The sequence below is a fragment of the Pseudorca crassidens genome, chromosome 2 (genome assembly GCF_039906515.1).
Source record: "Pseudorca crassidens isolate mPseCra1 chromosome 2, mPseCra1.hap1, whole genome shotgun sequence".
Classification (NCBI taxonomy): Eukaryota; Metazoa; Chordata; class Mammalia; order Artiodactyla; family Delphinidae; genus Pseudorca; species Pseudorca crassidens.
In genome coordinates this window covers 147,748,776-147,773,613 of record NC_090297.1, presented here as the reverse complement: position 1 = coordinate 147,773,613, position 24,838 = coordinate 147,748,776, and the positions used below count along the sequence as shown (strand labels likewise).

Here is a 24,838-nt window from a genome sequence, read left to right as displayed (position 1 = left end):
TTTTTTTAGTTATTGAATGGTGTATTCAGAATTAAAGCCCATATTTGCCTCTTACTGAGTCCATGGTGTTTCCAAGGTATGAAAATGATGTCCAGGGTAGAGAAATGTGGGCTTTAGGAGAGACAGATAAATTTTTTAACTGGCTTTATTAGACTAAATAATAGTATTCCTTAGAGATCGCAATCCTAAGGAGTCTACTCTGATTGGTAACTACAGGCCACAGCATTCATTTATTCATTCATTCATTCAATAAGTATTTTTTAAATCAACGTTGAGTTCAAAGTCTCATGCCAGTTGTCGCCATTGCGTCCTTGTGTACACACACACACTCACACACTCCTACACATCTGTGTGTGCAACCAGCTATGTGCCACTGTTCATTCTCCATCCTCAAGAGAGCTTTGTTGTGACCAAGGTTCTCGAACACTGGTCTTCGTAAAACCTTCCCAAGTTACTGCCAAGGGCTCACAGGAAGTGGTCTGAGGAGCTTTCAAGACCTCTGAGTAAAGTCAATTCAAAGGAGACTCTGAGAGCGGGAGGTGCCCTCACTTTCCTCGGGTCCCCGACCATCGTCCCTAGTCTCTCCCTGGAAACACCACTCTTAGCTTACATTATCCAAGGAAAAGGGTGGCTTATTTCCCCCTCAAACTGTTTCATAAATTCAAAGCCGCTCTATGAGGCTGCAATACTAGTTGGTGGATTAAAACTCCACCAACTAGTATTGCTAGTCAAACTGCGAGTCCACACTGTGCCTCGGGAAGAAGGGAGAAAGGAGAGCAGGCAGCCAAGGAGTAGGCATGCTAGGGAGGGGGAGGCAGGGGTGGCAGGGAGAACAGCGCTGTCCTGTCCTGCTCTGTGACTCAAGAAAGGTAGCCGACTAGGCCATTGTGTTTGTTCAGTGGCTTTGCTTTGGTTTTGTTCTTCTCCCAAATGTCTGACAGCATTTGGGCACAGGGCTTGCTTCATTGTTTAGGTTCTCTCTTCTCTCTGTGTTGTCAACAGCACCCATCTACAAAGAGACAGACAAGGAATAGTTTGTTTGTCAAAAAGTTTGCTTGTTAAAAAAAAGAAGATTCTTTTGTTTCCTGTCTGGTTCTCTGCAGCTAGGAAACAGCCCTCATGGAGAAGAATTTTTAAAGTAATGCTACATAATTCAGAGATAGGTCAGTCTATTTATCTCTTGCCTGATCAACTTTATGATCTAGATTTCTTTCCAGTACATCCTGCACACCACCAAGGAAAGCCACCTAAAACCTGGGTTCTAGAAAAATCACAGATAGACCCCTAATAAGATGGACTGCTGCCCAGCACCACTATAATTTATTTATTGATTATCATGGGTAGAGACTTGGATTATTTACAGCAGAGTTTTCTGAGCTTTTATTGATGCTGCTAATTCTTGGCAGCCAGAAGGGAGAGTTGGCAGGTTTGGTAATCCAAAGAGAGGCACTCTGAAGATCCAGCCTCAGAATAGCACCAAAGAAGCAAATGATTTGTGATACTTAGACACAGTTGTGAATATTCAACTAGTTGAGAGTTTAGGTTGAGGTTATTTCACAAACAAGTCATTGTAGAAGAAAAGCTCAAAGGGAGAGAAGGTGGGAAATAAGAAAGGGTGTCACTAAACACTGTTTACCCCAGCCCTGAGGCCTGGCTGAGTGTATGCCATCCTAAGAGAGCCTAATGGGTGATCTTAGGTGGTGAGTTTAGGTCAATTAAAGCAGAAGAAATTTTGTAATTTGGATGTCACATCAGATTGACTAGACACTGTTCATTTGCTGTCACTCACTAGATGGCATTTTAAACTTAAAAAATTAGGAAATAAATTGTTGACATGGACCCTGATATATTGGTAGTAGCAACCATCCAAGCTGGCATGTTGGTGGTTGCAACTATCAGGTGTTGAACTATAACACCTGCTGGTGAAGTTTGGGATTGCATCTCATCACAGACCATTTATTCTTTCACGTAGTGAATATGTTCCTTCAATATTTCTTAAGCAACCATTATATGACCAACGTTGTTCTAGGCCCTGGGGATATAATGATAAACAAAGATTGACACATTTGTTGTTCTAATGGACAGGAAATCTATTGAGGAAAGATAGATAATAAAATAAATGAATAGGTTATTTCAGATAGTAGTAAATGCTATGAAAATAATAGAACTTGGTATTGTAATGGAAAAGACTGTAGGGTCAAGTGTGAGACTTCTTACCTAGGGAAGTTAGGGAAGGCCTGACATTTGACCTGAGACCAGAATAAGAAAAGATGAATCATACAGAAACCTACAGGAACAACACTTCAAGTACAAAGGCCCTTAGATGGGAATTCATATTACGTGATTGAACAGAAAGGAGGTTGGTGAGACTGAAAAGCAGAGATCCTGGGGGGACTGGTATAAGGTGAGGTCAAATCAGGATTAGGAGTTTATATTTTGTGTCCTGGGACACCATCAGATGGTATGAAGAAAATAGCAAGATACTATTTCAGGTTCAAGGTGATCACTCAGGCTGCTATGTGGAACATACAAGCCAGGTAGATCAGCCAGGAGGCTGATCAGCTGTCCAGGAGGAGATGATGGTGACAGAGGTGGAGATGGAAGAAGTCACATTTGAGAGAGGTAAGAGGATTGCTTTAAGGATTTCTAAATATAGAATTGCAACAATTGTTATTGCTTTAATACTTTTGATTTCGGAAACTATCATTCAAACTAAATTTTCCTAATAGTGGATATTTAGCATTAGACTCAACTATCTCATCAATATTCCCCCCAAACCCATACCCAATTCTTCCAAAATGTAGGTATGTTTTATTAATAGCATAGTGATTAAGAGTTTAAACTCAAAAATCAAATGCGTCTGTTTTCAAATTTTGCTTATGTCCCGAGGTATTTGGCAAATCATTAAATTTCCTGATCTTCAATTTTATTAACTGAAAATTGGATAATAAAATTTCCAGCCTCACAATTGTTGCAGGGCCTAACTGAGATAATGCATGCACAGAACGTAGTTGCAGACACATGGCAAGTTTTCAATGCATATTAACTAATATTCTTAATACTTCTTCTAGGTAGTGGTAAATGCCGTATTCTTATGGTCCAATCTGCCAGACACATCAATGCTTTGCCTGACATGTATATTCATAGAGCAATCCTGAACTTTTCAAAAATGTAGCTTTTAATTTTTTTCTCATTTTAATTGAAGTATGATTGACATATAATAAACTGTACATATTTAAGTTTATTTTTTTTAAGTTTTGATGTAAGCATATGGTTATGAAACCATCAGCACAATCAAAATAATGAACAAATCTACTATCTGCAAAAGTTTCCCCATGTCTCCTTGTGCCACCTCCCTGCCCCTTCCTGCACTCCCACCCCAGTCCCCAGACAACCACTGACCTGCTTCTGTCACTATAGATTGGTTTGCATTTTCTAGAATTTTATATAGTACATGCAAGCATGCATTCTGTATTTTTGTTGTTCTGGCTTCTTTCACTCAACACAATTATTCTGAGAGTCATCCGTGATCTTATATGTATCAATAGTCTATTCCTTTTAATTGCTGAGTAGTATTCCATTGTACCCATAGCTGTTGATGAACATTTGGCTGTTTCTAGTTTTTGTCTGTTACAAATAAAGCTGCTATGAGCAATTTTGTACAAGTCTTTGCTTGGATGTATGCTTTCACTTCTCTTGGATAAACACACAGAAGTAGAATGTCTCGATTTTACGGTCAGTATACGATTAACTTTTTAAAGTAACTGCAAAACTGTTTCCCAAAGTGTTTGTATCATTTTACACCAGTGTTTGAAAGCTCCAGTTGTTCCAGCACTAAGTATGGTCAGTCTTCTAAATTTCAACCATTGCAACAGGTAATGGTTTTTCATTGTGATTTAACTTGCAGTTTTGTAATGACTAATATGTCAATTCAGCATCCTTTCCTGTGCTTACTTCCTCTTTCTCTGAAATCTTGAAATCATTATTTGCCTGTAAGAATTCATTAGCTTTTCTAGGCTATCATAAATAAATAAATAAGTAGATAGATGACAGATAGTTAGATAGGTAGATAGATAGATGGATAGATAGATATAGAATAAATTTGAGTATCTATCATGTTCCAGGCATGATTCTCCATACTAAGAATAGAGCATTGAATAAGACAACTCCCTACCCTCCTGGAGTTTCCAATCAGTTGAGACAGCCAGTAAGCAATGTAATGAACTGTTAGGTATGTATAGGCATTATGAAGGAAGATAAGGCAGCATATGGTGACAGGTAGTGAGGGGATGCGACCAGGGTGGAGCTACATTTTAAGAGGACCTCAGATGGTCACATTTACTACCTCCACTCCATTGCCAGGTCCTTGAGGGCCTTTTAAGCACTTCTCTTGCAGGATTCTGCACCGTGGCTTATGCTCAATGCATATTTGTTAAGTATTTCTTCTTTTTCCCATGCCCCCTTCCACAAGGGTAGGGGTCCTTTCATTTGTCTTTGTTCACTGACAAATTTCCCACACAAAGCTCAGGACCAGGAACACAGCAGGTGTGAGACTGACAAATGTGAACTAGACAAGTGAACGGAGGAAGGGAAGAATGGGTGCTCCATAGGAAGACTGTGATGTCTGGAGAGAACTCAGTGCCAGCACAATCCAGATCTACAGCCACAGCCATCCGGGGCCTCTTCTGATGGCTTCCTCCTCTTGGCAGACACCTGTGCCAAGTGCACCTGGACTTCTGTTTCCATCCCATTTGCCTCTGATGGGAGGCAGGTGATCTCCAGGGTATCCTTCTCTTCACAGAATTACCTGGTTCCAGGTAAAATCAATGGCTTCATATCCCCCTTCTTGTGGCCTTACTATCACCTATACCACATTCTGCATAATTAGTGATGTGAGAACCTTCCTCCTTCTCCAGACTGAGAGCTTCTGTAGGAGGAAGCCAACCTTGTTACCTCTGTGACCCTCCCGCCCCATTTCAGAATTAGGTACACAGGAACTCAGCAAATATTTATCATATGAAATTGAACCCTCAGTCCCTCTAAATGATTCAAGATGTCACTAAAATATCCTTCATCACTCCAGAAGGCAGAACAAGAGGAAATAGCCTGTGTTCCTAAAGCGTGAGTAATTAAGGTTAGACTTAAGAAAACTTTTTTTTTTTTTTGGTCATCTATGTTGTTCAAATAAATCCAATATGTAATCTTACACTTGGCGGTTTTTGAAAACAGAAGTTTTCAGTCCGAAATGGTTCTGAATTGGTCTAAAGAAGAGACAGGGCATGGATGAGATGACCTTTTAAAGTATTTGAAATTTGTTCAAATGTGCCACTTGGGTTTATCTGTAGGCAGCACCCTCCAAGAGCTCAAGTTCCAATCCCATAGAGCTGCCCAGACCACTAGAATCCCCTGAGGCTCGACCTGAGAATTGCGGTCCCTGCCTCCCTGTCCCAAAGTTTACAGCCTCTGCAGAGATCAGGAATGGAGATCCTTGCATGGCAGGGAGAACAGGCAGGTCTGCAACCACAGTTTCCTTGAGAATCCCAAGTAAATCCACCATCCAAGGCATGTTGCCGCCATCACAACCTGTGCGGTGCAGTGTGGAGGAGGTTTATGGTGGCCTTGCCCCGAGCTGTAAAGTTTATGTCTGCACATTAACCCATCCATTGTCCCCTGCCCCTGCTTCCTCTTTCATCTTCTTTGGTAGACCTGTCAGGATCCCCCTTCAAACCCAGACCCAGCTGGGCCAGGACAGAGCTGGGGGCAGGGGTGCTACTCTATCAGCACCTTAATAAAGGCACTCATGGGGCACCCACTGCACCCTGGCAGGTCTTATCTTACTCAGTATCTGCTGTGTTATGAGAATCTAAATAATCTCAGTATCCCTGTCTGTGCACTAACTCTGAGGCTGCTATAAACAAACAAGAGGTAGGATAATTGTAGACAAAAGGAAGCATCTTTGCATCGGATGGCAAGTTGGAGGAGAGGGCGATTGTGTCTGTGTTCAGTTTTACTTCTAGGAGGATCTGTGTTCCTTCCCAGGTCATGATCCCTAACTCCATGGGGAGATATTTTAAAGCAGAGGAGGCATAAAATAGAGAAAAATATATGGTGATAATATTCTCATCCATGAGGTGGGGATAATAATACCATCTTCTTTATATTTTTGGGGGGGGCGGTTAAAAGAGAAAACTCACATAAAAAGCTTAATACAGAGACTGGTACCAAGAAAGTGAACAATAAATGATACATCGAGTTATTATCTGCTATCACTGCTCTTAGAGCCAACTTTCTGGGAAGTCATTTGGGCATGTCAAAGGGAGAGGGGGATGAAAGGGTGGAAGTCAAAATAAGACAAACGAGCACACAGTTCTTGCTGAGAAGCAGTGTACAGTAGCAAAGAAAGTGCCAACGCTGAGTGCCAGACAAGCCTGGATTGTCATGAGAATGAAAGGTATGTCGAGAGTCCCCCACAGAGGGGACATACAATACAATGTTGGCTCTTTTCTCTTTCTTCCTTCTTTCTACCTCACTGACTTATTTCTCAACAGGAAATTCTTTCTGTCCAAAAGTACTTCACGATTCATTCATAACTAGGCTCAAATTCCTCCATTAGAGGTTCTTTTTAAAATTGTGACCATCCTGGTTTCTAATCTGAGTTGTGCTCTTTGTTAAGTAGATGGCCTTGGGTATGTGACTTAACTTTACGGAGGTTTAGATTCCTCTTCTGTTGAAAAGGAGACGTTAACATCCATAGCAAAGGATTGTTAGCATGATTGTATGAGATAACGCATGAAGGATGTTCATCATACAGTAGCACTCAGTAAGTGGTTTCGTTGGTAGGTGCCCATAAACACAGCTGGATTGAAGGAGTGACTGCTAAACTAATTATATTGGCTAGAATTTATATAATTTTTACTAAGAAAGAGAAAAAAATATATTGCTTCTTCCAAAATGTTGATGAGTGAGCTATAAAGGAAAGAAGACTTGCACGTCTCCAAGGAGGAGTGCTGGGGGCAGGGCATATCCAATTTCTCTGTCTCCCTTCCTGAAAGTCTCTTTCATTCTCTCTTTTAATGAAATGAAAAACATCCCTACCAACTGACAGTACAATGCTACACTCCTCCCTGGCTTACTTGTTGCTTCTTATTGAACTCTCTGGGGAGATATCACACCCCACTTTCACATATGTGCTACACTCTTGCTTATTAAGTCCTTCCCTTATCAATACCAACCACACACAGGAGTAGCTTCTGGAAGGTATGTACTTATTCTGAGATGTGTTGACCTCAGGCCTTATTGGACTGGTATGTACCACAATGCCTCTATTTTGTAGAATGAAAAACCTGAAACTCACAGGTTCGGAATGAGTAGGTCAAAGCTCTAATAAGGAAATAAGTAGAAAGACAGTGAATTTCAGTCTGTGTTCAAACTGCAGTGGATTTTATATTGTTTTCCAGTTATGAAAGCAGTTTGTGTTTATTGTTCTAAGATAAATGACAGAGTTCAATATAGGGGTAGCTGGAGGGTGCAACCCTGGTGTGGAATGCACGTGCCAACCACCAGCACCCACAGAACTGGTCTTACCCTGAAGTAAAGGCAGAAACCATCTTTACTGTGTTCCTGCTGTATGCAAGGTTTTAATTACTTGATCTCTTATAAGTAAAATCTGCATGGTACTCTGGTCTTCATCAATGCAGACCAAGAAGGCTTCTTAAAACCTGGGCAGAAGGCAAATAGTTCTGTCTGAGGATCAGTGATTAAACCCAGTTTGCTCTTACAGAGCCCCAAGTGTTATCCTGCCTCTCTGCTTTGCTCATTTTTTTTTCCACTTAGACCTCAGAAAGTTCCACTGTTTCTACTGGTATAGTCTATCTTTGCTTTTGCCCATGTCCCTGTCCCTTGACTAGTTATCCACTAACCTGGACTACTACCCTGGATTCTCCACCTTGCCTGCTGCCTTTTGACTGGACTAACTGAACTCAGTTTTCTTCCCTGGCTTCATGGCAGCTGTGTGCCCTTTCTCTTTTACTGACTGCTCCCCTGATTCTGACCTCACCTGTACTCAGGTCCATCCTTCCATCCTGGCTCTAGTCCCTGGCGCTTCCTAAGTGGCCCTGCTCTCCTGCTGACAGCCCAGGGGTGCCTGTATCAGATTCCCCTATACTCCTGTCAGGGCAGCTCAAAGATTTTATTTTTTTATGCCCTGACATTACTCAGAAGAAGTGACCACAAGAAAGTAAAAAATATTAAAAAAGTATTATCTCCATTTTGCAGATTGCTAGATTAAATTTCAAAATGATGAGGCCCCTTGGTCAGTCAAATCAAAACCAGCTTCAAGACAGTGCTCACTTCCCCTGACACTCATTCCTGCTCTCTTGTCTGCCAACATTCTCAAGATGTGGGAGAATGATCTTTCTATAACACAGGAGGTGAGAAGCAAAGCAGAGAAAATCACCTGCCAACTTTCTGCCGATCATGGGCCCTACGACATGACCTAAAAGGAAAAGAGGCAAATCTGTTTCTAAGTAACCAAGGCCAGTATGGGGAGAGTCACTCTATTATATCACCTAGGATTGTGATAACAAAGTACCACAGACTAGGTAGCTTAAAGCAACAGATATTTATTGTCTCATAATTCTAGAGACTAAAAGTCTGAAATCAAGGTGTCAGTAGGACTGTATTCCCTCCAAAACATGTAGGGAAATCCTTCCTTGTCCCTTCCTAGCTTCTGATGTTACCTGCAACATTTGATGTTCCTTGGCTTATAGATGCATTACTCCAATCCTCTGTCTTCACATGGTATTCACTCGGTGTCTCTGTCTTCAGCCAGCTATTTTCTTAGAAAAACACCAATCACGTTGGATTAGGGCCTAACCTACTCCAGTATGGCCTCATCTTAACTAATTATACCTGCAATGGCTTTATTTCCAAGTAGAGTTACATTTTGAGTTATGAGGACTTAGGACTTAAACATATCTCTTTGTTGGAGGGACGGGGGAGGTGGATAAAATTCAACCCATAAAAATCACTCACGTTAAAATAAGTTGGATTCCCTATCAGGAGAAGGAGAGGTGGTCCAGAAGGTCTGGTGACAGCAGAACATGGAAAGATAAACTCTCTAAATATGTTTATGAGGTTTGCATCAAGATGCAAAACCTGAAACTCCTCACAAAGCAGCAGAGGACCACTGACATCAGCTTCCTCCTGGGGTCCTGGTAGGAAGACTCTGATGATAGTGAGGTCTCCCCACCACGTACCATAAGGTGGGATGTGCAGCATTTCATTTGTTCTTTTGCTTCTGGGCAAAACCCTGGATTCAAACTCTTCTTGATGCCTAACTCACTCCTGTGCTCAAAATTTCCAAGACCTAGAGGCCAAGACTTGGGTTCAATTCTTGGGCCTCCCACTACATCAAAATATAACTTTGAGCATGCCAAAGACTCATAGAACCTGAGAGCTGAAAAGGAATTTGAGGTAATGTCATCTTTCTTCTTCCTCAGTACAGGAAATACTTTTATTGCATTCCTGTCAGTGGTCTTCTGGCTACTATTTGATCATTTCAAAGACAGAGAAATCACTACATCACTGAGTATCCCATGTCCTGGTAGGTCAGCTTTAATTATAAGAGAATTCGTTTTTTTTTTTTTTTTTTTTTTGCGGTACGTGGGCCTCTCACCGTCGTGGCCTCTCCCGTTGTGGAGCACAGGCTCCAGACGCGCAGGCTCAGCGGCCATGGCTCACGGGCCCAGCCGCTCCGCAGCATGTAGGATCCTCCCGGACCGGGGCACTAACCCGTGTCCCCTGCATCGGCAGGCGGACTCTCAACCACTGCGCCACCAGGGAAGCCCGAGAATTTGTTTTTATGCTGAGTCAAACTCTAACTCCTGATTTCAGCTACTCTCTGGTTAACCCTAGCTCTAGCCTCCAGTCAATGTTTTCCAAAGTGTTCCATTCAGCTCTAGGGTATCTGGGGAGCCCCTCACAGATGTGTGTGGTGAGGAGAGCGTTCACCCTCGTCTGAAATATTTCTGCTTCAGTTTGAGTATCTGCCTCTCTGTCTCTTTCCTGTTCCACTTCTTAATACTTTGTTGTTAGAGTTTTGTTTGTTAGGAATTTCCTTCATAAAGAAAAAAATAATTTATAAGAACAATTTTGTTTAGTTAAAATGTGGTTCTTCAAGTTTTTGAAAGTAGCCATTATTTCCATTTCTCAATCCTTTATTCTCCAGAATAAATTTCCCTGACTCCTTCAATTGGGATTATAGTTTGATTTTCCAGTCCTTAAGATTTTCCAATCTGTATAAAGAACATCCTCACCTGGGTCATCCGTTCTCAGTGTAATAAATGTGATGACACTTGAACATGAAGTTAGCGTAGAAAGTATATAATTGGTGGTCTCATTTGCTTGGGCTTCTGAAATGGAGGGCATGACCTCTTCAGGTCACTTTTTGCCTAAAAAGTTCTATGATATTGAATCCCAATCATCTAAGAACTGATTACAGGGACACATTTCCTGGTTGTGAAAGTTTTCCTTAATTTGATCCTTATCTCATCCAACATAGGGTTGCTAGGAGCAATCTTTTCCATTGATCTCTAATATGCTTCTTTACTCTTGTCAGCCTGCCCCAGAAATGAATCATGCTCATTCTTAAATCCATAAGTGTAACACACCTTATCTCTCAACTAGTCCTGACTGTATCTAGTAGGTTTCAGACACTGAAGGCAAGGACTCTGTAAGGACATGCCCCTAGCACGATACTTACCTCTTTAGTAGGTGCTGTAAAACATGGTTGGATGAATGAATGATACATTCTTCTACATTGTTTCATTTGTGCTATTCCTGGCTTCTTGTCTATATTCCCTATCCAAACTGGATTATAAGCAATCTGGCATGAGGTCTGATGCTCTCCACCTGGCTGAAATAGCAGAGCCCTTTGGGAATGCTGAGCCTTGAAAAGTAACAGAAAAAACACTGTTGATTGATGATCAGAGAGTGAGTCCTGCATCCATCCCATCGACATGTTCTTTTTTTCTATTCATTTATTAAACTAAGGTTTTGACTCACCATGGTTCTTTGATCCAGCTTCCTCTAGCTCAGTCCCTCAGTCCATGCTCAGGTCATGGAAATCTTTCACATAGCGGCAACAGCATGCACATCTTTGATGAGCTCTGGCGACTTGGGTTGCACCTTGAAATTGCAAAAGTGAAGGTTTGCCTAATGATTTTTAATTAATTTTCATTACTTACATTTTCAATGGTGGTTTAGCATTCTGAATCCCAGTCCCTCAGATCACTCTGGGACAGCTGCCAATTTCCTTTTTACACACTCGCTCCCCTAACACTGTTTGATACTGACAGGCTTTAAAGAAAACCCCCCAAATATTCAATATGTAATGGGGAGCCCCTGGGAGACAGGACTGGATTACAGTGTGGGGTATGGATAACATAGCTCATTGTACTTGAATTTATGAAAAGATATTTTCAGCTAGGTAGAATCTTACTTTCAGCAATGAAGCAGAATCGCTCCTCCTTTAAAACTTACCATTACACATCAGTGTTCTAACCCTAATGCAAACTTAATCAATGCCTCTAATGTTGAGATGATAGAAGCAATAGTCCCAAAGAGATTAGATGATATTTCCCCAAAAGGTTGAGATGTCACTTAATTTGTAAAGATGTATTGGAGAGAAATCAGAGGAGAATAAGAAATGGGAGGTACTCACACTGTAACAGCAAGGATTTAGGCAAGATACAAGGAAGCACTTTTTGGTTTTAGATGGTAAGACACACACTGGCATAGGTTTCCAACCACGGCTGAGAGCTCTCCCGGGGCAGAGGTCACAGCATTTTGGAAAGCATGTGGCCACTGACACAAGACTAGTTCAGATTCCAAACACTGAGACTTTTTAGCTATGGGATCAGGGCAAATCATGTGATTCCCAGAAATTCAGTTTCCATTTTTACAACCATTCCTGTTTCACTGATCAGTTGAATTATTTATATAGTATTTGGCACATATTAATCTTCCCTGTCTTAATCTGTTTGGGTTGCTATAAGAAAATACCATAAACTGGATGGCTTATAACTGACAGAAATTTATTTCTCACAACTCAGGAGGCTGGGAAGTCCAAGATCATAGCACCAGCATATTCAGTGTCTGGTGAGAGCCTGCTTCCTAGTTCATAGATGGCTGTCTTCTTACTGTGTCCTCACATGGCAGAAGGGGTGAATGAGCTCTCTGGGGTCTCTTTATTAGGGGTATTAATCCCATTCATGAGGGCTCCATCTTCATGACCTAATCACCTCCCTCGGGCCCCACCCCCAAATACAATCACATTGGAGAAAGGTTATGATAAAATAACAGGCACTGTTTCTATCCCCACTCTGACATTGGCTACAGAGAAAAGCAATAGAGGAAAAAAATTATATCAGCTGGAAATAGTATAATGAACTCAATCCCATAGATGATAACCTGAAGTCCTTCTTTCCTGAGAATCCTGAGAACATCAATAAATTGTGTTCAGAGTGCTGGTGTCAGTGACTAGTCTGAACCAGCTACTTAGTCTTGGACTCAACAGGCTTGTTCAAGATGGGGCAGATGCAGAATTATATGCAACTTCCAGTTGCTGTGGAGATACTCAGCTTAATATCAGATGTGAAATGGGAGAGGGGCTCAGATTACAGCATCTTGTGGAAGATACAGCTCACAGAGAAGTGGTGTATGTCTGAGATAGAGCTGCTCATGTTTATTCAAAGTATTTAGTAACACAATTTTTGAGGTAGCAGCTGAATTGTACTCCAAATCCAGGTGTTTATCAGAGATATTTATTTGTCATCATATAAGATATTTTCATTTCTCTCTCTTTCTCTGCCCACTTGTTCTTAACTGTCCACTTTCCCCATTTTTCATATTTTTTCCCCTTGGTTAACAACTGGGATTTGCAATTTGAAGTCTCAGTCAGGAGTTTTGAAGTGGAAATTAGTTTAGGTGATTTGAAATTTGTATCAAGGAAAAGAAATGTTAAGAATTATATGAGTTCACCAAAGTCAAGGATGTTTGATCTTAGCAGTCCTCTTTTCCTGGATCAACTCTTTTTTTAATAGTTTGAAGTAGATATGATGGATGCTGCCACCCCGGGATCTCGGAAGTTAAGGTGAAATTGGCAGAGGGGAGTCAAGTGGGAAGTTGCCTATCTCTTTTCCGTCCACAGTCTGTGCATAATTCATAACACAGAGATTATATACAGTCTCTTATTCATGAATTTTAGACAGACTGGTTATTACTGTTGGCCCATTGAAAGGAGATGACTCTTTTTACATTCTTCCCTCTCTCTCCCAGAATTAAGGACAAAATGAGAGGCACTGACATTCTCAGATCCTTAAAAAAGAAAGCCATCAGTTCCTTCAATGTCCTTAACTTTGAACCCTTGCTAAGTTGTTGCATATCCACTTTTGAAAAGACCTTTTTTTGTACCAAAATAGACTCCACTGTCAGCAGATGTTAATGCAAGTGTCGCTCCTGGAGTATGAGAGCTGAGGGAGGAAGATGTGGAGAGAGAGAGAGACAATATACTGGTGAGGAGGGAAAGGTATAATTGAAGGAATGAAGTCTATTTTCTCCCTCATGGCAGTTGAAATTAAACAAAAAATGAGTGGGTTGGGGAGGGAGGGTCTCCACCCTAACTAGGTGTCAATTCTCTTCCTTCCTCTCCGCCGCCTTTCTCCTATGTCCCCATCTGCATCAGAAGATGGCCCAAGTGTCCAGCATTGTTGAGAAGAATCATGATTGGTATTTGAAATAAGGACTTAGAGTACCACTGAGTGCTCTTGTGTTTCCCATGCAGCCAGCGTGAGTGAGAGAGAAGTGCAGACAGGAGGGGTAGTCAGAAAAGCAGTGAGAACAAGCCAGCCTGGTGGCAGTTGGGGGAGACTTCCACCCACCAAAGAGCTGGGGTCATTGTCATCCCTGGTTCCACATAGGCTTGAAGGGAGACCCCTGGGTCTGACCTCCCTTCCTTTACCCATAGTTTAGGAAGTCAGCAGAATCCGTGGGTAGACTGGATCAAATTCATTCCCATGCTATCCTGCACAAAGGCCCATCCCTGATGGATTTTTGTGTCCAACACTTTGGAGAAAAAGCGAAAAAGATGCAGTTCCTGCCTTTCCAGTTTAACAAAATTGTATGGGCATTTTATCTCTGACAGCCATTTCATGCTTTTCTTCCTAAAGCTTGGGACGCAGCCGAAGCCAGTTCTCAACACCTTTGAGAAGAGAATTGTGCTTCTCTGAAATGGGGAGAAAGTTTTTTACAGCTTCGGCTCCTGTTTGTTCCTCCACAACTGGATTTGATGCGCTGCTTGGTGTCTGTACTTTGTCAGTGCCTGAGAGTCGCTGATGGATTGGCAATGTCGCTCCCTAACCCAAGGGACTCTCTTTTGTTTCTTCACCTGCTGAGTTTGTTCTCTCTCTCTTTCCTTTTCTTTTTTCTTTCACTTAAATAAAAATATATGTAGCAAAAGGCATTTTAAATGAGTGAGGCAGTAAGGTGACAGAGTTGTGGTTTCTATACCTTGGTGAGTAATGATGGGATTAAAAAACATTTCATATGTTTCATTCAGGTAGCTACCCAGGCACCTCACCAGGGGAGAAAGCAGTAGAAACTGGTGATCACAGGGGAAGACGATGCAGAGACATGTTCATAGAATCCCCATTACACCTCTTTCTTCCCTTCCTATCCAGCTCCCCAGGGACTGAAGGAGCTGGTGTGAAAGAGCCTTTCATGGAATGAAAAGCCAAGAAAGCTACACAATTTAAGTGTCTTGGAGACAATAGCAAACGGAGTGTTACACTAAGCTAATTAAGTGATGAAGGCAGCAGAACAATTCCTGACTTTTGTTGCCCTGATGCCTCTGGAAGCAGAGTTGGAGTTCAAGCCCTCCTGGTCCCCAAAACTTTGCCATCAAACCCCACTTCAGGGCTGTGTCAGTCTCCACTTCAGGGGTGTATCAGGACTCTGCCTTGAGACAGAGTGAAGAGGAATCACTGCCAGTTCACCTGCCTCTAAAGCAGACAGAAGTTCTCATTCCAGGTTCTTCTCCTGCATTACGGTGAGGTGTGCTGTGTAAAAATAGCACTGAAATTAGAATGAGGAGTCCCAGATACTACTCCTGACTCAACTTATTTCTAGCTGTAACTTGTTTTTCCCTCTGTGAAATGGATTAACAGTGATTCTTACTGTTACTGACTGTTGAAACAAACATTAAAGTAACATAAATATATGTGTTTTATAAACTGTACTAGGTCTTATCACTCCACTGTGACTCTTGCTAACTGGGCTGAAAACTTTCAGAGAAAGTTTAAAACTGATGAGAAAGAGGGATAAGTCCAAACGGAAGGAAATGAATTGATAATAGCAGAATAAAGTATTTTTTCTTACATGTAACGTCATCCAGCCGCAGGTTAGTGATAATATCTTAAAAAGTAAGTCTTTTTTCTTTTTTGTCTCATTGGCCTTTCTGTTTACATTCTTTTCCTCTAATATTAGCCTACCCAGATTGCTAGAGGAAAATTAAATCACAAGAGGAGAATCTATAATCGTGATGCTGAACAGTCATAAGTACTTAGGCGTGCGTGGGTTAACCAGAAATTCTATCGAGTGGACAAAAAAAAAAGAGTCTCTGCTGGATGAGCCCCCAGACACTCTCTTTCCTGCTGATGCTCTGTTTATCCCTGTCTGAGAGTTGGCCTGCCTCTCAGGGACTCTTGAGTGTCTCCTATGACCCCTGGCTTTACTGGTTCTAGCTGGGCAAATGGACTTTACCAGTTGACTTTTTGGATTTGTCTGAACAATCTGAGTTCAGTCTCTCTGAGCTTGTTGCTCATAGTGGTTGTATCTGCTTCTCCCCAGCACCTCAAGTCAACTTCTCATCTCAACATATCTACTCAGGGCTAATACATCTATCCTTTCTCCTGATCGTTCTCGACTTTGTTTGGCAGTATTGACACCATTAACCTTGTCAGAGCTCTTCAGCAGAAAAGTCTTACATTTCTTTCCTTGACAGACTCTGAAAGTCTTTATTTATTTCTCTCTAAAGGTATGAACTTTCTCAGGGTCTCAGAGGTGTCCTCTAATTTCTTCACACACAAAAGGTGAGATTACATGAAAGCAGCAACTCTCAAATTCGGTAGCAATCTGGCATTCTCAGATTAGCAGAGATGGCTCAGTAAAGTAGTGATCCTTATGAAGAAAGGAGGGGTGGTAAGGGAAAAAATTGATACCCTTCCTGGGTTGGATCAGAATTTTGAAAAGTCAGGAGAGGTGTGCTAATTTAAATAGTATCCGTCAGTGGGAGCTCAACCCAGGCTCAGGCTAAACACATGAACTGACCATTGGGGTTACTTCTTAAAATATGGAACTGTAGTCACCATTTCATGGCTTCCATCATCAGCTCTGGAATGATAGTTTTGCTGTATCTTATGGTTATAACTTGACTTTGGCCTTGTTCCCAAAACCAGAGCACAAACTTGTGCCCTTGGTCTGGTAACATGTTCCATAGAGCATCAGTACTTTTTGAGAACTATACTAGGTTGAATAGTGTCTCTCTTCACCCTCCCCTTCTCCCATTCCCAAATTCATCTCTACCCAGAACCTCAGATTTGACTTGAAAATAGGGCCTTTATAGATGTAGTAAGTTAAATTAAAAGAAGTCATACTGGATTAGGGTGGACCCTAATCCAATGACTTAACGTCTATATAAGAAGAGAAAACAGAGACACAGAGAGAACACCACGTGATGATGGAGGCAGAGATTGGAGTGATAGAGCTCCAAGCCAAGGAATTCCAAGAACTACAGGCAACCACCAGAAGCTAGTGAAGTATTGGAACGGATTCTCCCTCAGAGCCTCCAGAAGGAAGCAACCTCACTGATACCTAGATTTCAGACTTCCAGCTTCAAGAATGGTGAAATAATAAATTTCCATTGGTTTAGCTACTCAGTTTATAGTACTTTGTTATGGCAGTCCAAGGAAACTAATACATCCACTGACCTCCTCAACAGCTGCCCTCCCTCTTATTCATTCCCCTTCCACTCTCTACGGTCACCTGGGACAGGAATGCTGATTCTGAAATCCACCCTGTGACTGAGACCTGCCTGCTAGCTCCAGCAATGTGACCAAGGCCCTCTGACTCTCACCCCTCGCCATCTTTCTTCCCTAATGACAAGAAGACCTCTGCTTGCATATCACAATATGCTTGCCCTGAATGCTCCACTGTTACATTCTGTATTACATAGTCAGAACCTTCTTGCTCCCTTAACCAGGGCCATCTGATAGTCTGGACTCCCACCTCCTGCCTGGTATCATGCCCGCTGGCCACCAACAGCCATCTCCCTGGCTGTAGCAGGATCTATCTTCACAATGTCTATCCTGCTCCTTGCGTTGGGGAGATGTCTGTTCTAGGTCTGCTTCTAGTCTATTCCACCTCATTTCGGTTAGATAACCTTTTGTGCCTAGCTATATTACCAGATGAGGCAGGGAAGTCAGGGTTTGAATTCTCTCAAGCCTGGTCCCTCACTCAGAAAGAATTGTTTGACTCGTGCTTCCTCCTCCCTTCTACTTTATTTACTATTCAGTAAGCAGAACCCCTCAATCTGCTTGGCACTTGGCATCATTTAGATTCTTAAATGTGCTGGAAAAATATTCTGTCTTTCTACGGGGAGCTTCTTTTGTTCTTTCATCCTTTGACTTTCTTCTTTCTTCCTTTTTCTTTCTTCTAAAACAAAAACAAAGGAATTTTACATGAGCCAATTCATGGCTTACAAAAATGGTCTTATCCATGTCTTGGTGAGTAATTAGTGGCATCAGAAATCTTGCCAGAGTACATTTTTTGCTTCCCATCTAACCCCTTAACCCATACATCCTAAAAGCTATAATCTCCAAAATCAGAGTGAGAAGGCACTTCAGCTGTTTTTGAATGCACAGAAAATAAGAGAGGCAGAGAGAGAGAGAGAGAGAGAGATACACATACTAATCAATCACGGTTAGGAGAAATATGCAACACAGGCAGTTATAAGAAGCTAGTCTGGGTGAGTACTATATATCTGCAGAGTATAGATGCAGGAAACGAAAATACTCTGTGACACTGTTTTAATGAGGAAAGAAAATACCTAACACTGGGGATATGTGACTGTGGAGAATGTGGCTTAGAATTTGTGGAGTGTTTGTCTTATACTTAGTGCTATATTAAATCACACATTTTAGAGCTGGAGGACCTCTCACCTTAAAGATGAGAAAATGGAGCCCAGAGAGGTTATCCACTCTCTAAGCCACAAGCAATAGGGTATGGCCACTCACATGCGGAAACACACTTTCAGTGTTGAACCCCTGGAATGAAAGGAACGTTCATGAGGCTGCTTATTGATCAGCATCAATAGGTGGGTCTTAAGGATTTCCGGCCATTTAGGTTGCTCACTAACTGGATTCCAGGTTCCCTAATGACATGTTGGATTTGCAAAGTCTGTCCTGGTCTCACTGCCTGGTGTGCCATGGATGGATCCCTCATCTCCCCCTTGTCCTTCTTTGTCTTTTCAGATAAATTTATTTATACACTGTATATAATAAAGAGAGATTTTATTGATGACTTAGAATTGCGAGAAGCCATGCTAAGGTCTTTTCATGATTTAGCGGATAATGCAAAGTGCTTCTTATATCCCTTTGGCTTCCTTTGCCATTTATCAATTTTGTGCAAACAATTTTGACTGTGCTTCTACTCACAGCAGCCAGCCCCTGGTTCTTTATCAAAGGACTACCCTAAGGCTCCAAAACCTCCTTTTCTTGTGTGTGCAGGGAACCAGAAGTGCTTAGGAATTTACATCTCTGAGGGGACAGCCCTTAATGACAAATGGGTTTGAGGATATAAATAATCCAGGTACCCTGCTCCCATTTTGGGGCAAGTCTATGTTTTCCCAGAGTCTCAGAGTGATGGAGCCAAATTTCCAGTCCAGTTTCCCTGATAGTTGAGTCCATGCTCTTAGCCCTTACACCATACTGGAGTTAGCCCTCTAATGCTCCTGCTTCCCTGGCTCAGGTCATTAGTATGGCCAATCTTGCTAGCCCGCCCTATGCCTTGTTATTTGGGGCCAAGATCCCTTATTACGTTTTTTGCAGATAATCCCAGCATATCCACCAGGGAACATACTATTTTTTGCCCAGTTCTTTGTAGCTCCTCTCCTGAGTCTGCACTCTGTTTCTCAGATCCCCTACATCATCATCCCCTATGAGCACTGATGGATGATTTAGATTCCAAACAGATATAGATAACCCATGTAATCTTAAAATCTTGAATGTACATACATGTGGACCCTAAAGTTAGATCCTTATGCCCTTGGTACTCAATGTGTGGCCCAAGGACCAGTGGCACTGGCATGACCTGAGAGCTTGTTAGAATTTCAGAATCTCAGAGCCCACTCCCACCTACTGGTATAGAATCTACATTTTAACAATATCCTTTGGGATATACTTATGCCTTAGACATTGAGCCCACACTCCCACGGACTCAGTGATCTGGATATAGACCAGTCAGTCCCTCAGCTAACCACCCTCCCTGGCATGAGCCCCCAGCATTCCATTTGGCCAGAACAATGCTGTTTGTGTCCATTCATTTGATTTGTTAATGTCTCTCATAGCTAAGGAATTCTGTCTCTCTTCTCACATCAATCTCCTTCCGAATCAATTTAAAGTAATTTTTCCTGGACAAAATGGATTCTTACGTTGGGTGGGAACACAATGGCTATTTGCCTGAAAGATGGATAAACTACATATACTTTTAATACAGAGGATACAGCCTGCAGGAGAGACTAAAGTGGAAGGCTTACAATTAGTCCTGACTTCCAGCCTGAGTGAAAAATACCTGGTGCCTTGACTAGAGGGATACATTCTGAGGAAGGAGCTAAAATCATGAGTACTTCAATGTCACATCATTTGTGAAAAGTGGCTTCTTGAGGTTCGGCTGCACTGAGGGAAGACAGAGATGGCTGCATTCAGCTATTCTCTAGGAGAGCTCTAAAGAGGCACCTGCTTGGAAACACAAACCTACTCTGTAGGAAAGGGTGAGGAATTTGTGGGGAACAGAAGGAAGTAGTGAGGAGGTTGCTCCATAGGTTTATTTTGTGATCTTTATAGACAGTTTTATTTAAAAGCCTTCCAGCCATAATAGGGCTGGGAGTGATGTTTGTTGAGTTAGGAAGCAATTCGGTAGATTGCTAGTTCAGTGTGCAGGGCCCAAGCTATTGCAGCTACCAGGAGATCTGAAGGTATGGGGTTTACTCCAGGTATTTCTAATGGAAAAATACCAATGGGCATAGCTTCTTTCCATAGTCAGTAGCTCCTTTTAACACCAATAGAAATTCAGCAAGGCTGCGGCTATCTGGGTTTCCTTCCTACTCATTCAGGTTTCCTCAGTTCATAGGAAGTTCTTTTTAACTCTTTCTTAGTTGTCCCCAAGCTGGCAAAGGGAGATATTTCTAGCGTATAATAAAGAGAAGATTTTTAGAAAGCTAGAAAAATTATTGAGTAAGAAGGTTGACTGACTTCCACTGTACATTGTCTACCTTTTGAGGGTATTGTCTAAAATAGGACTCATATACACACTACTATATATAAAATAGATAACAAATAAGGACCTACTGTATAGCACAGGAAACTCTACTCAATACTCTGTAATGGCTTATATAGGAAAAGAATCTAAAAAAGAGTGGATATATGTATATGTATAACTGATTCACTTTGCTGTACAGCAGAAATTAACACAATATTGTAAATCAACTATACTCTGATAAAAATTAAAAAAAACAAACAAACAAAAAACCAGGACTCAGCAGAGCCTATGAAGGCCCAGAAAGTGAATAGGTTAGGTTTTGTGGGCCACACAGTCTTTGTCATAACTACTCATCTCTCCTATTAAAGACCAAAAGTAGCCATAGATGATAAGGAAGCGAATGGGAGTATGTGTGTTCCAAAAGTCCTTTATTTATGAAAACAGGTCGGAGGTGAATTTTACCCCAGCCCTAGTCTAGTGTGACACCGTGATCCTCCCCATCACCATATCCATCCTGGTCCAGGCCACCTTTATTCCTTAGAAATGTGATGGTACTTTTCTAATTAGTCTCCTTTTTCTTCCATTCTTGCCACCTCAGAATCCATTCTCTCCACAGCAAAGTGAACTTTAAAACATAAGGCAGAACTTGTCACTTGGCCTGTTAAAATCTTTCAGCAGGTTTCCATTTCAAAAAGCTTGTGTATTCTGCCATCACCTCAGGCCAACCTGCCAATCCCTATCTTCATCTCCTGTGGCTATACTATTCGAGTCTCAGTTACATTGCCTTTCTTTCAGTCCCTCAAATACTTGAGTTCTTTTCTATCTTGGGGCTTTCTCTATGTGGTGTTCTGCCTGAAATGCTGTTCTCCTTACTCTGCCTGGATAGCGCTGCTCTTCCTTTAGGTTCTAGAGTTGATGTCATGTCCCCAGACTAACTCCAGTCTTAAGTATGCCCTCCTCGTTATTCTCTCTCATCACAGTCTTGTTTTTTCAAGACACTTTGTACACTTTTTAATTATAAGTGCACTTGAATTTGTTTACTGCCTGTCTCATGGGCAAGAGTGATCTCTGTGATAGCAGAGACTGTGCAGGTGGCCACTGTGGACCCAGTGCCTAGAACAGAGTCCACACAGAGGAGGCACAGACTTTAGATTGTGGCAAATGAATAACTGGATGAATGTGTACATTGAATGATCATTTGTGGTGATCAAGAGTTTTTTCTGGGTGAAACAGAGCAGGGTACAAAGACAATGCCAGAAAAATCCCAGGTGTTTGTTTTGGAAAACAATATACCAGCAAGAAGAACCAAGGGAAGAGTGAGATAAGACCCAAGTGAGAATAAAGAAGTTAGCAAGGAGCAAGGGTAACTGAGAGATGGAAGACCCTTCAAGTCAGAAACCATATTTCTCTGTTTATTTTTGTATCAGTCCAAGATGGGACACTTCATAAGTCCCAATATAAATTCAGCAAATGAAAAGGTGGTTGATGAAAGAACAGTGGTTATAGAGGGTTTTGAAGGTTCCAGTACAGCTTTAAGATTCAAAGACTCAAATTAAGTCAGAGCACACCCTACCTGATTAAGGACTAAGGGGACTGGAAAACCAGAGCGAGAAAAGAATATAACTGATTCCTCAGTGTCCAGGATAATAGAGAGAAGGTTTTGGTTGGCAGGAGTATGGGAAAGAATAGCATGGAAGAGAGAACTAATTTTATCCCCATATTCTTTTTCCTTTTCTTCTTTTCAGTAATAGAATCCCAGTTTTACTTGGGCATATGAATTTCCTGCTAGAACCTACATTTTGCTGCCTCCCTTGCAGCTAGATATGCTCATGTTACTAAGTTTTGGCCAGTGTAATGCAAGTTGAAGTGATGTGTACAGCACCTGATCCATGATTTTATAATGTAACAATGTCTCCTGCATTCTCGCTTTCTCCTGCCCTGCTGTTGGGATGTGGTGACATCTGGAGTAGCTGCCTTGGACCCGAACATAGAAGCCCCATTGCTGAGGACGGAAGTGCTGAGCAGCCAGCTTCAGTCCCTGCATGACTTCACAGAGCAGAGTTTCCTCTTCACCCAGTACCACTTCTTTATTTAATCAAATGTATTTTTAAGTTTAGAGAAGATTATCCTACTATATAATTAAAGCAGCATGGTAAAACCAGAAAGAAAAACTACACTTCTCAGGAACCAAGTAATGAAATATCCTGGGCTAGGGAGGACTGAGTTTGTGGTACTAAGTCTGTGAAGACTTTACACAATTATAAATTTATCTATCAAACTAGACAAGGTAGTTGTGCTACAGGGATGTGATTAGCAGACCTCTGGGTAGTAGGTTCCTATACTCTAAATATCTAACTCAAATTGATTCACCTAATGGATGATTCATTCCCTAAATGGATGTGGAAGGACTGGGAGTGGGCTGAGTGAAAGACAGCAAAAGAAGATAGTTTCTTCAGTGACTGTGACCTTGGACTGCCTGATATTTCTAGATTACCCTGTAATGTGTGTGTTATCTGCACATCTAAGTGATAACTTTCTTGAGGGAGCATTAGGTCATGTTCATCTTTATGTCTTTCATGCATGAAATCCAGCATTCTACACATGGTAAGCCTTCAGTGAAACATTGGTCAAATGATTCACCCCAAGTTATTTACTTCTGCTATGCACACTCCCTTGTTTCCTGGGTTAACCCCACTCCTGTTCTAGCCAAGCAATTCTTACATGGTGACACCCAAAGTAGCAAAGGCAGACTGGAAGCCTTAGAATTTCCCTGTAAACTAAGAGCCAAACTAGAATACGGGTATGGATTTGAAAACTGAGAAACCTCCAAGCTTTAGAAACGTCCAAGCTTTCAGAAATAGAAAGGGATGGAATTCACCTCAGTCTCTTCCCTACATAGTCTCCTTTGAAGAGGAAGGAAAGAACGTCAGAGCAGGTGAGTGAGACTCACAGACCAAGACATATACAGAGACCAAGAGGCAGGCAAAGCAACAACATAGTCCACTTCCCCGAGCTGTCAATCCAACACCTTTCACCCCACATCAAATTCTTTTCCAATTTTTCCTCTTAAATTGCAATCCAAAACACACTGCAGATGTGATATCATTTTCCCTGATAACTGGGCCCTCCGAGTTAATGACTTTCCTTCCTTCCAGCACGGAAACAATTTCTTTTTGCTTAATGTAATAATCTATTATAGTCCTTTCTGTTCACCACTCTGACCCTAGCCTGTTTCAGAGGAGCTCAGCCTCTCCCATCCAGCTGCACACGGGAGCATTTTTATTGGTATTATTCTGCTTTGTGAATTGTGGAGCAACAGTCCACTTCTGCCCACCCAATGATCTCCCATGGACATAGTTTTTAATACCTAGGGGTTGCCAGGAGGTAAAATCGGACAGGATGGAGAAAAGTGATATATGATTGAGAGGGAAATAGAGAAACTGTGTCATGTTTAAGTGCAGCCTACCCAGAAGTTCCCTGGTCTAGGGACAGAGTTTGGGAAATGTACGTACCTTTGTTCTGGCCTTTACCTTTATCTGAGTCGCTCATGGGCTCTGGGACCCTCTTTTCCTTCGGTGATCCGTACTTCTACCCAGAGGAAATTTAAAGCAGTTGTGAGCTAGCAGTGATGGGCCCTGGCTGCCTTGAAGCAATTTGAACAGACTCCTGAGCAAGTGGGAAGAGCAGCTCTGGGAAAAGAATGTGGGGGGCTCCTGTGAGAGAAATTTCCTGAAACCAGAAGCAGCCTTCAGCTCCACCACTGCTGACTCAGACAGAGGCTTAGTGCTTTCACCAACACAGTTGACAAATGGGAGCGAGACTAATTTGGTGTCGTTTGTTTCCCATTTCCAAGCCCTCATTAAAATCATCTGCTCTGATTGTCTGGGGAAGTTAGTTTTTGCACTTCCTTTCCCTTTGCTGTATCGGTACAATTTCAGAGGCATCAGATTTCTGTGTGGAGGGGTCCAGACAGCTCTGTGGAGAGATACGGGGTAGCGGGGGGAGGGACTTCATGAAGAGCCGGGAGCAGAGCCAGATCTCTTGGCAACCAGTGAGGTGGGAATCCCAGACCCTCCACTGTCCCCTGGACTGGGTCCCTGAAAAGCATTTGATTCTGGTGTTGAGGGAGTCCACCTCCCTGGAAGATTCATTTGATCAGAGACTAAGGATGAAGGAAAGTCTTGATTCTGGGTATTATCATTGAAAAAGGATTCTCCGGGAAGGGAATGAAGAAGCCCAAAATAGA

The 24,838-nt window shown here is 41.9% G+C and overlaps 1 long non-coding RNA gene across 1 annotated transcript; it reads right to left on the bottom strand.

Annotated features, from left to right (window-relative positions):
• Nucleotides 1-203: 203 nt before the first annotated feature.
• LOC137211995 (uncharacterized) lies at nucleotides 204-24,242 on the bottom strand. The gene is made up of 4 exons (XR_010937314.1): nucleotides 24,105-24,242; nucleotides 11,065-11,187; nucleotides 10,763-10,948; nucleotides 204-1,009 (listed from the first exon to the last, which is right to left on the bottom strand). It is a non-coding gene; the product is annotated as an uncharacterized lncRNA (long non-coding RNA).
• Between the last annotated feature and the right edge of the window lie 596 nt (nucleotides 24,243-24,838).